Below are 12,159 nucleotides of genomic sequence, written 5' to 3' on the forward strand. Positions count from 1 at the left end.
TTCTGTGCTGAAGATTAGTGCCATTCCATCTCTCTTAAAAATTACTTTTCATATTTTATTAGTGTTTGCTCACGTGCATATATTTTCATTTATTTAGTGATATTAAATATAATGCATATTATTTTTCCAAAAAATATTTTACACGTCTAACTTTCTCTCTTCTATTTCATAATTTACTAAACCATTTTCCCTGATTGTATATTTAGTTCATCTCAAGTTTTTGCTGATATAAATAATTCTGTATTGAATATTTCTTCATTATTAAAACTGATCCATTTGTATAAATGAATAATTTCTTATGATGGATTTCCAGAAAGTAGATTATGAAGTAAAAGAGCATGATACTTAGTGTCTTTTGAGACAGGTTTAGATATGATTTTCTATTGGTATTTGAGATAAGAAATTTCACCCCACAATCTGTTATGCATGATTAAAGAGTAGGGTTTAAATTTTAAAAAGAAAAAATACTTACATTTTTTATTCATAGTCTAAGACTGGAAATATAATATTTATGAATTATAAGAATAACTGTAGAAATAGAACATGGAACAAAGTATCATCTCATGCACATGTAATCAGGTTTGATTTATTTTTTACTTAACAATATTTATGAGCAATACATATTTTATATCACAGAAATTACCATTATAGAATATCATGGAAAGTTTCTAACATATATATTTCAAAAACTGTTTAGAATAAAATGGCTTTGAGGAATTACGGACACTTTCTAAATAATCTTAAAAGCAAATGCTAATTTTGGTGAATTTATGAGATTAAACAGTGTGATTCCTGATCACTCCACTGCTGGAAAAACCATGAGAGAATTAGTTATATTTTGTATGTCCTGGGGAAACCAGGATATATTTTCATAGTGTCTTGCATGATTTGAGGATTAAAATATGGAGATATTTTTTGTGGGTAATAAAGATTATTATTATTAATACTATTATTATTGTTATATTATTATCTTTATTTCTATTCTTTTTTTCCAGTTTTATGGCCTGATCGTCACAGCAGGTTAAATAAATCCACATAAAAATCTCCATGGGAACTAGTGATACTGTGTGACTATATATGTCTCTAATTTTATTTAGCTAATTTCCCTAACACCTACTTTTTTCTACTGAATAAATTATAAGCCCCTCCAGAACCATTAGACAAGCCTTGAAACAACTTGTGGACTTTTATATCTACCATTAATAATTTACCCTATGTATACATTTTTCTTTTTATTTAAATATATAGCTCTTTAGTTTACTTATTTATTTACATGTCTATATTCTGCCCTATTTCAAAGAGGATTTGAAGTGACTCCCTGTTACTGGTAGACAAAGCCAAGAAAAGTTTTCTAGCTTACTTGGAATATTCAAATTATCCCAGAGAAAATAAAAATAAGGAGTCCTAGGATGATGGTAAGAATGAAAGGATGCTCCTAAATTCAACTCACTTTCTGTTTGCTTGCCCATTGCTTTTCCTTTAGCATCTACCAGTACCAGTTTTTATATAAACTGTACAAGAATACTTGGTCATTTTAACATTAATTATTTAGGTTAAATCCAAATTATATGAATCTGAAAATATATCAGTTTTACTTAGTGAAGAGAAAGAGTGTTTTGAGTTTCTTTTTGAATGTTTTTGTGCATATATCAGTACATGTTTCCTACTCCCGTGCCAATGTCCCTAGGTTTTGTAGTTTATAGCTTTTAGTCTTCACCTTACATCTTTTCGCTTTTTTCTATCCTTCCCTAATTCTCACAGCTTCTCCTACTCTTTCCCCTGCCTTTGAGAAACTATTTTAAAGAATTTGAGCCTGAGAAGGATTTAGATTCTATATTCTGGGAACTTTGGAGATAAGAGGAAAGCTCATGTATGATTGGCAATCTGTGATAGAAAGCAGGGAGTGGATGTTCTCAGTATTTGCTACTGAAAAAAAGAAACTAGATTCATTAAAAAAAAGAGAGTCTTTTGCTTTTTGGCAGGAGCTTTTTGTTTTTGCATTTGGTTTTGCTATATTCATGCCACAGCATTCAAAGCATTCACTGACCCACATGTTTAGCTTTGTCTGTCTGCTGAGATGGAAAGCCAAAGCTGTGACAAATATATTTTTAGGAAAAGGTGTCAGACATCATTTTTTCCACTATTTCAAATCTTACCTATCTATTTTTTTGTCAAAATTAAGTAAAAAATAGAAAAATGAAAGATGTTAGAGGATAGAAAAAATAGATGTTAGAGGCAAAGCCAAAATAATTTACATGTAATTATCCTACTAATATAGCTAGATACATAGACCAAAGTGAAATTTTAAAAAAAAAGTCTGTAAATTATTATGATGCTGTGAAAATATTCATTTCAAACTATATATGGAGTAATAATAGACTTTTAAGTTATTATTCTTTAATTTTTGTATTAGTAATTTTATTTCATGTGTTATGATTATTCTTAACAGGATTTTCAAAGTATTAAGTATTATAGTTTAAAATAGTCTTCAGATAAATGTGAATCTTTATATTGAACTCATTATATAACTAACACCATTTTGATCTTTGGCCTTTTGAATCTAGATGCCTCATGAGTATAAGATTATTACCTACTGAGAAAGATTGATCAGATTTATGTGTCTACATTTCTGTTAGAGTTCAAGATCAGTGTTGGGCATATAGGAGTTCACTCATTGAATTGATTAGCTAATCGGTTTTTGTTATATAAATTTATTTTATGAGTTTTCAAACAATGAATGTGCATACCAATTATATAATTCTCATTTATTCACTAGGGCCTGTCTAGTTTAGATTTAAACTTTATTTAGTAATTCAAACTTTATTTAGTAATGTTCAAGTTTTTCCAGATATTGATTTGCAGTTATACACTGAGGAAACTGTTTGTTATCGAAGTATTCTGTTTAATTATATGAATCTATTACATTGTCATACCTGTAAAAATATGTACTCTGAGGCCAGATGAATCTAGGCCCAAATACCAACCATATTCCTTACTAATTTTATGACTTCATACAGATTGCCTAACATCTTTTTAGTTTTTAATTCTCACATACAATAGTGATAAAAATACCTCTTTGATGGTCAGTTTATAGAATTAAATAAAATAATTTGCAATAAAATTAAAATCTTTCCTTCCATGTTTCAATATAACGGTTATCGTAGTCTGTACAGTGAACCTGATTAAGTCAGATAGCATTTTCTAAGTGGAGGTTTTCTAATCTAGAAGCCTTTCTATGTAGCCCTGGGTAGCATCTGGCTTTTATTCCTCATGAGTTTTATCCTATCTTTTCACTATATTGCCTCAGTGACTGAAAAAGTGACCACACAGAATAGGCTCTTTTGGCCAAGGTTTGTGTTTTCTCAGAAATGTTATTGTTAATTGATCCATCATCATTAGCTTTATAAGGACCAGGATCGATTACAGCACTAGGTTTAGTTCTACAAGGATTCAGGTGCTAACAAGCTTCCTTCTTTGTCAAAGGACTTTGAATTTCCTATATCTTCACAAGGAATTTGGTCCAAATGAAAATATGCTGTAACAGAACTGCAAGAGATTTGTGATATTGAGCATTCAAAATAGCTTTCAGCACAATGCTAGACACAGACAAATTGGTAGAAAATGTAGAGAATTATAGTCTTTTAAAAGGATATAATATGCCTGTATCAAAACATCACAGGTACCCTATAAAGATATACAACTATTATGAACACATAATTAAAAAGGAAACAAAACCCACAAAACACCAAACATTACAAATACAAAAAAAGACTGTGAAATTAATTTGTATTTTGCTTTTGTATGGTTAAAGTGAATGATTCTAACATCCTTTATAAACACCAATTATAAACATGAATAAAAAATATTTTATAGCCCCGTCATAAAATAATTCTTAAAACTTTCATACAAGTAATTAGAACTATGGTTTAAATATAAAAAAATTGGTTTCATTTTTTTGTGGGTTGTTTACTATACTACTGAATTTGAAATAATTCATTGATCAAAAGGAAGACAAATAAGTTCTGTATTAAAAACTGGGGGTAGAAATCCAGTGAAGGAATTGAAAAGTTGCTGAACAACAATGCCAGATTTGATTCTCAAGGCAGAAATAGGCTTCTATATATTTGTAACTGAGTTAGTTTGAGGCCAGGTCCTGAAAAGCCTATTTCATATAAAGACTGTGTTATTAGATGACTCCTTGATAGAATTTCTATGTGAAGCTTTGGATCACAATTGGATAGGTTTGTATTTTGACAGGTAACATATGATTCAACAAAACACATAGTCCTGACTCAGAAAGCCTAGAATATGCTTTTATTTTTTGTGATATCTGTAACAAAATGGATTTGATAAGAGAATATGGGGAGACTGCATTGACAACATCATTTCACTTTTTTGACAATCTCTTTTCATCTAATCTTTTGGATATCTAGTGTCTCAAAAAATTTTTTTCTGACAGCTTTTCATAGTGACACTCAACTAACATCCAGAGATTTCTTTTTTCCTATTATACATGTTAATGAAAACCTACAGCTCTAAGTTGCCGTGTATATGAGTATTCTCTAAACTAACCTCAGATTTTAAGTGAATTATTAGAATTCTGATGGAGTGTACTGATTTCCAATATCTATCATTTAAGAACCATTTAGATCCAGACTTAATGGTAGGTAGAGAAACTACTTGATGTAGATTAACAAGGCCTGAAAATGTCTTTGCTATAAAACCCCTTTCTCACAAGGTTTTAAAAAGTTAAAAGTGACTGATTTAACAATAATATAAAATTTTAATCAGATTTTCTTTAAACATCTATCTGAGATGAGTAATCCTAATAGATGAGTAGATACATTTGTTGTGACTGATGGCATGTGGTGATGTAGGTGGAGCTCTGACTTGGTGGAGGTAATGAACATTTTTAGTACCAGGTATTGTAGCCCTACCAATAAAAGAAGGCCTTGTATGATTCAGGGATTCTCAGACTGTGCCAGTAGTCCACATTTACCCTCCCATAAAGCACCCCTCCTAGCAAGAAAGAAACGGAAGGGAGAATAGAGCTTTAGAGGAATAGCCAGATCACCTTGTGAAAAATGTGGAAACTATGTTTCAAATTTCAACTGTAATGAAACATTATGATTACTTCAAGAGTGAAATTACTACTGCCATCATTTATCTAATCAATTTCACTAAGACATTAGGTTTTCATAAATTTGGAGGAAGCAGAGGGTGTAAATTTGCTAAAATGGCTAAAAATATAGAGGTAGACTTTAAAATATTTACATATACTTACACTCATTTCCACACACATATGTGCTCATTTTCGACTTTGAATCCTTTCAGTATTTTTTAAAATAAAATTACACCTTTCCTTCCCTCTCACACTATTCTCACTGGTATTATAAATCATCCAATATGAATGTCTATCTGTAACTTCAATTTAGGTGACTTATCCATTGGCTGGTTTCTCTACCTAAGATCCTTTACCCCCAATTCCTTACCTGAAAATCTGTGATTCTGTTTTCTCCTTATCATTTTTGTTTTTGACTATTATTTGTGCTAGTTTGGGGAGAATGTCTTTATTCTTTCTTTTATCAATTATAACTATCTACAAAATTGACTTTTTCTTAACCTTATTTTTGTTCTTCAAGAATTAATGCTCCATGTCAATTATGATTTAGACATCAGTATGCACTACATGGATTGCATGACTGTATATAAGAAAAATGATTACTGGTAAAGCTTCAAACAGGAGAATTATATTAAGTGGTGGAAAATATAAAAGTTATTAATAGTAAAATAGTAAATTACCCTTGCATGTCACATTATTTTGGATATATTGTCAATGCTATGAAGGTAAAAAAAAGTTATTCTGAGTAAAAGCACAGCAATAATTAATGAAAACAAGAATTTTATCAATATAAGTAGAAGTCAACACATTGAATCAATAAACTTGATACCTGAATAAGAAAATGATGATTAGGTATATAACATGCCATTTAACAAAAAGAAAACTTACCATGATTTAGTTCCAGGTACATTGTTTTCACTGGATATTGCATTAAAAATGTTCAGAAACCAAAATTTTAAACATTGAAATAAAAAAAAGTATTTGTTAAGATTCATTTAAATTAGCAATTCACTTTTTCTTAATGATATCTTCATTTTCCAATATTTTAAGTAATCAGGCATTATATAATCTATGTTGCATTTGAAACAATTGTCTTGGAAAAAAACTCATAAACATTATTATTTTTAATTTCTTACTCAGAATATTATTTTTAATTTGTGTTCCAAATAACTTTGACATTTTCTTTAAATTAAACATTTTTTTTGACGTGGGATAAAATAAAATGTTTTCTTTTACAATAAATTAATAAAATTTAATAGGAAGTACTATTATTTTTATTATGAACATACTTTTCATAATGACAAAAAGCATTTTGCAAAACCTCCTAGCAGTAGTATTGTATGGGTAACAAAACTCTAAAAAGTTGAACATTAGACTCCCTTTCATTGAGTCACATACTGGGAATTATGAGAAATAAAAACAATTCGTCATGCATTTATGACATAAGACAAGTCACTTGACCTTCCTGAAGCTTAAGTTCATCATCATAAAATGATAAAGCAAACCCAAATAATGTCTAAGATCCCATTTAACTATAGGCCCTGTTTTGTTGTTGTTGTGCTGTTGAATTATATATCACCCTCAAAAACTCAATCTCATCTTTTTTATGACCTTCCCATTTTCTATTTTATGATGTGTTTTTAATGAATTTCCTCTCCATCTATACATGTGAATTGTGTTATTATAAATTGCCTAATATTTTACTATAGGCTACCCCAAACCAGGAGGAGGGCCTTGGTGCTTTGTGTGTGTGTGTGTGTGTGTGTGTGTGTGAGAGAGAGAGAGAGAGAGAGACAGAGACAGAGACAGAGACAGAGACAGAGAGAGAATTTTGACTTCCCCAGCTTACCTTGGTGGTCATTCTGAACAAGAGGCTAAGCTGGTTTCACTCTAATCCATATTTCTCTGCTTTCAAGAAAAAGCTAAAGTGAACGTGAAGTAGCTTCAGAATAATTTGACAGTGACAACCCATCTGATGGGACCCTGCTGAAAGCTACTGCCAGATAACCTTGCAAGCTGGGCATTTTGACTAAAGCTGTGCTGATGTTTCTGCTTGACTTCCAGTCAGTGTAACATTTAGTGATCACTGAAGCCTGCGGCATACCTTCAATGCTTGGACATCCTGAGAGTAATGAACAGCATGAAGTGTCACGTTCCCTCTTTTTGCCAGCATTCTCACTCGTTGTGGAGTCTGCTCTCACTGAACCTAAATTCGCCTTCACCCAGTACTAGTTTTGTGCTCCTAGGCACTGCTACAGTCTTCACTGTCTTTAGCAACAAATATTAAATTCCTTGACTGAGGCTTCCTTAGGTACTATAATAATCTAAAAAGATGCATAATTTAAATTACCTTCACATGGTTGAAAAGACTAGACTTAGAACACAAAACATTTAAAACATTTAAAAAATAATAATATAAGAGGGCAACATTTGAATAGATATTTAAAGCACTACTACTTAAGAAAGAAAAGGAAACATGATTAATAAGGGAGATTGGGGGAAGTGAAGATAGACAGGGGTGAGACCCATTTCTACTATAATTATATAATTAGATAAGCAAGATAAGCAATTTTATACACGTATATATCATTTCGGTAAAACAAAAAGGTACTTCCCCCATTTAGTCTTCTTTTATCTCTTGTTTTGAAACAGTCTGTATTAGGGTATTTTTTAAAAATTATTTTTCAAAAACTTTGTGACTTGGCATATTAGCAAATATCCTTCCAAAATGAAGATATATGTGTGTTTTTTGATGGATGAAATGTCTTAATATTTATAGTTTTTAGTTTGTCCCAGACTTATGCAATGAGGCTCCGTGGAGATATGAACTATACTTTGAAGCCTAAGTGCATATGGGCTAAATAAAAATAAGTTATGTTTGGCCTAATTCATAGGAATTGGTGACAGTAAACTTCCTGCATCAGCCTGACGGGTGATAATTTGGTTGATCCAGATGTTTCATCCTATTTAAATCTCTTTCAGAGAATTTGCTATAATGGTGACCTATGATGCATATCATTGCCGTGTTTGGATACCAATCATTACTAATCAACAACTTCCTTTAAAATTGCTTTTTTATATTATTGAGTTGTTACAAATACTTTATAGGCAATTTATTTGAACACTGTACAATTTCCTTTAAGAGTTGCAAATACAAATTCTCAGTTTTCTATTGTAATTACTTGAATATTGACTTATTTTGTTATAGATATGATTGCATTTTCTTTAGTAAAGAGCACTACAAATAATCTAAAATTAAATATAAAACTCATGATTCAGCATTAGATTTTATGAAACTCTTTTTTTTCTTTACTTCATCTCTGTTTATATAAATATCCAAGTAATGATCTGACTTGAATGCTATGTTTTAAAATGGATAAATTATTATCATTACTACTTCAACTCTAACATTGCCTTATATTTTTTGTGTTTAATGCCAATTAAATCATCATAGAAACAACTGTATTTGTACATGGAAGTATTAGGGCCTTTTAGACAATTATTGTTAGGAGAATTGCTTGCAGCATATTGGTAGCATTATTGAAGACATTATCTCCACACATTATATCTCCATTGCAGCCAGAGTGCTACAGAATTTGAGATACCACCAGGGGGCCTTGGTTTTCTGTCTCTTTTTTGAATGAAACTTTTAACCTGGCAATTTTATTTCTTGACTCTTAAAGACATACTTTTCTCAGACTATTGCATTGGGCTTTCTTCCAATCATTTTAAATTATCATCACAAAAAAATAATTGATTTTCTTCTGTCCAGACCTCATCACTCCTCCCTCGACAGCTGCTTTTCTGGTAAAACATAAACTATTCTCATAAGCACCAAATACCTCTGAGCAAATTGAAGTAAACAAAATTGCAGCAAATAATTCTAGCTACAAGTATTTTTGCCTGAAAGCTCTGAAGAGCTTATGAGTTTTTAGGTCTGCTCAATCACAGGAGTCAAATTATATACAGCACGGTACACTGTGGAAGTGTCCAAATGCTGAAACACATGTTGCAGATGAGATTCATAAGCTGAAAACTGGAGGAATTTTATTTTCATAAAAATAAGAAAATTAAAAAGATATTGTGTACCTGTAATCCTAGCACTCTGGGAGGCTGAGGTGGGAGGATCACTCAAGGTCAGGAGTTTGAAACCAGCCTGAGCAAGAGCAAGACCCCCCATCTCTACTAAAAATACAAAGAAATTAATTGGCCAACTAAAAATATATAGAAAAAATTAGTCAGGCATGGTGGTGCATGAGTGTAGTCCCAGCTACTTGGGAGGCTGAGGCAGAAGGATTGCTGAGCCCAGGAGTTTGAGATTGCTGTGAGCTAGACTGACCCCATGGCACTCTAGCCCAGGCGACAGAGTAAGACTCTGTCTCAAAAAAAAAAAAGATATTGTGAGCAAAACTGAAATAAAGAACTTATATGAACCAGATAACATGAGTCTGTCCCAGATTTAGGAAATTAGTGATGTTCTTAATTGTTGAATTGATAAAAAGATCTGGGAAGGAAGGGATTATCAATATCTCTGTGGACATGATTAATCTGAATGTTTAGTTGGAGTCCTGGTAATGGTTTAGTTTTTCTTTGGGTACTCAGTTATACCTTGAAAGCACAATGAAGTGTTTCTGAAATACAAACTATTTCGGCATCTGTAAGACAATGGCTTGGCAAACTTGGGCATTTGGGAAATTTTATCCTATTATGTTTTAATTAGGAAGATAATCTAAAAAAAATACACAACTAAGGTAATGATCAAGTTATTTTAATCATTAAGGTAATTAATTTCTTATCAAGTGCTACCATTGAGTCATGATTGTATTGGCAAATTTAGTTGGAATCAAAATATATTACTTTAATTTTATTAAGCAAATGAGGAAAGACTCAATTAGACTAAATATTTAAGATCTGCCTTTATTTCTAGTGAAGAGCATAAATCATAATGCCCTAAACTTGCAAAGCTTTCACAGAGGCTTTGCATATAGAAGTGTTATAGGAACATTGAATCATCCCAGGTACATGATATAGTCAGTTATAATACAACATAAATGTGCTGAAAAATCACTGCTCTCTGCAAAATAATACAATAGAAAACACAGGGTTTATGGAAAATTTGGGATTAGGTATGCAACACTCAAAAGTTTGTCAATGACATATAAAAAATGAGGAACCTAATACAAATGATAGCATAGTTTTGTGCGTGAAAAAATGGTTAAGAAATACACAAACATTGCGTAAATATGGCACTTTACATTGAAACTTTGCCTGGGAAGCTGAGACCTGAGGACTTCAGCTTTTAAGTTACTGTAAAGTAGTGGAAAGAGGGTTGTCTGAAAGTTGTCTCACTAGATGTTAATAATGGTCGCAGTTCACAACAAATGAGGTGAACTGAGGAGGCTGGGAGATGTCGCCTGGGCTGACATGTGCATGTTTTTTGTATTCCTACTGGGCTCAGTTCACCCAGTTGCAGTTTTCTGCATTCATGAGTCATATTGTTTCTCGTGCAGGATATCACTCGTAAGCAAACACAGAATTTGTGTTATGCTTAAATTGTTGCCTATATATCATTCACCTTGGAGCAAACTTTCATTTTTAAAACTAGCATTATAGCACAACTGACTACAACAGTCGTGATTGTCCATTTATTATTTATGTTTTGAAGCTCCAGTTAGTTTTATCAAAACAGCATCATCTATTTCATTATATTGGAATCATTAATCTGATCATTTTAGGTAGATAGTGAGGGATTCCGGGTGTCCTAGAGATGAAAGTGGGTGCTGTTGCCTCCATCTTGGTCCTGCGAAACCCTAATTTTCCATACCTGGAGAAGGAGGGAATACTCTACGAATCTGTCAATCAAAACTTGGTGCGACAGCTGCAAAAGAATGCAGAGGACTCTAGCTCCTGAGCCAAGACACATGCTTACCATAAAGTTAGGAAAGTGACCTAGAACCCACATGTGTAGTTAAGGCTCAGGTCATGTGACTCCCAACTATCCTAAGTGGTGCCATGGTGACCTCGAGGGAGGTCCCTATCCAGGCATTATAAAATAAAACGCAGACCCTAGCCAAGCTCTCTCTCACTCTTTGCCTTCCCTTTTGACTGCCCTGCTGCGATAATGGGTCCAGTCGTCATCCATGACGTAAATACCATGCTCTGTAAACCTATATCTTGCCCTTACCCTTAGTCTTATCTTTCTATCCTCAACCTCATTTTCGTGCTTGCCTAACTTTGGCATGTCTGGTTATTCTTTGACCATGGGCACGCCACAACTGATGGTTTCAGACTGAAACCTAACAATTTGTTTTAAATTCTATATTTTTTTTAAAAAATTTAAATCTGTATTGGCTTTCTACTTAAGAGCACAAGACCTATATGTATGGAGACTTCATGCTGTGGTTATATTGTTTGTACATAAATTATACTCTAATTCAAAATGATTTAGCACTAGAGTTCCAAGATAACTTTTCCCCAATAGAATTCTTACAGTTTCAAGTTTTGGATATATGTACGTAATGTTATAGACAGTTTTGTCATCTGTTCTCATTACTATCTCTATACCAGCTTTCTGTCAAATACAAAGAGATCCTAGCACATTCTAGATGATATAGTTCATTGTCATGTAAATTCTCCTGCTAAAATAGATGTACCATAATCTGGTAGATTTGATTAATAATATTCATTTATTACAAACCACCTTAACCTCCATCTTCCATTTTCCTCTCTTTTGGCTTTCAATTAGCCTAAAGGTATTTAAAAGGAATATAAATAAGAAAGAGAAAAATGTAAGAGGATATTATACATATGGCTATATTGAAATTTAAAATTTTTAGAAGCTAGAAATTTTGTTTTTAATATTCCTTTTGCAAATGTTAAACTAAAATTAACTTATTCTTTAAGAGTACATCTAGGATTTATGAAAGCTATATTAATGATTTAAGGCCAAAAAGATATCAAGAAACTTACAGTGTACATATCATGTAATTGGTCTCAAACAGTTAATACGAGTAGCAAATCCCCAAACATTTTTCCTT

This window comes from Microcebus murinus, chromosome 1 (genome assembly GCF_040939455.1).
Source record: "Microcebus murinus isolate Inina chromosome 1, M.murinus_Inina_mat1.0, whole genome shotgun sequence".
Taxonomy (NCBI): domain Eukaryota; kingdom Metazoa; phylum Chordata; class Mammalia; order Primates; family Cheirogaleidae; genus Microcebus; species Microcebus murinus.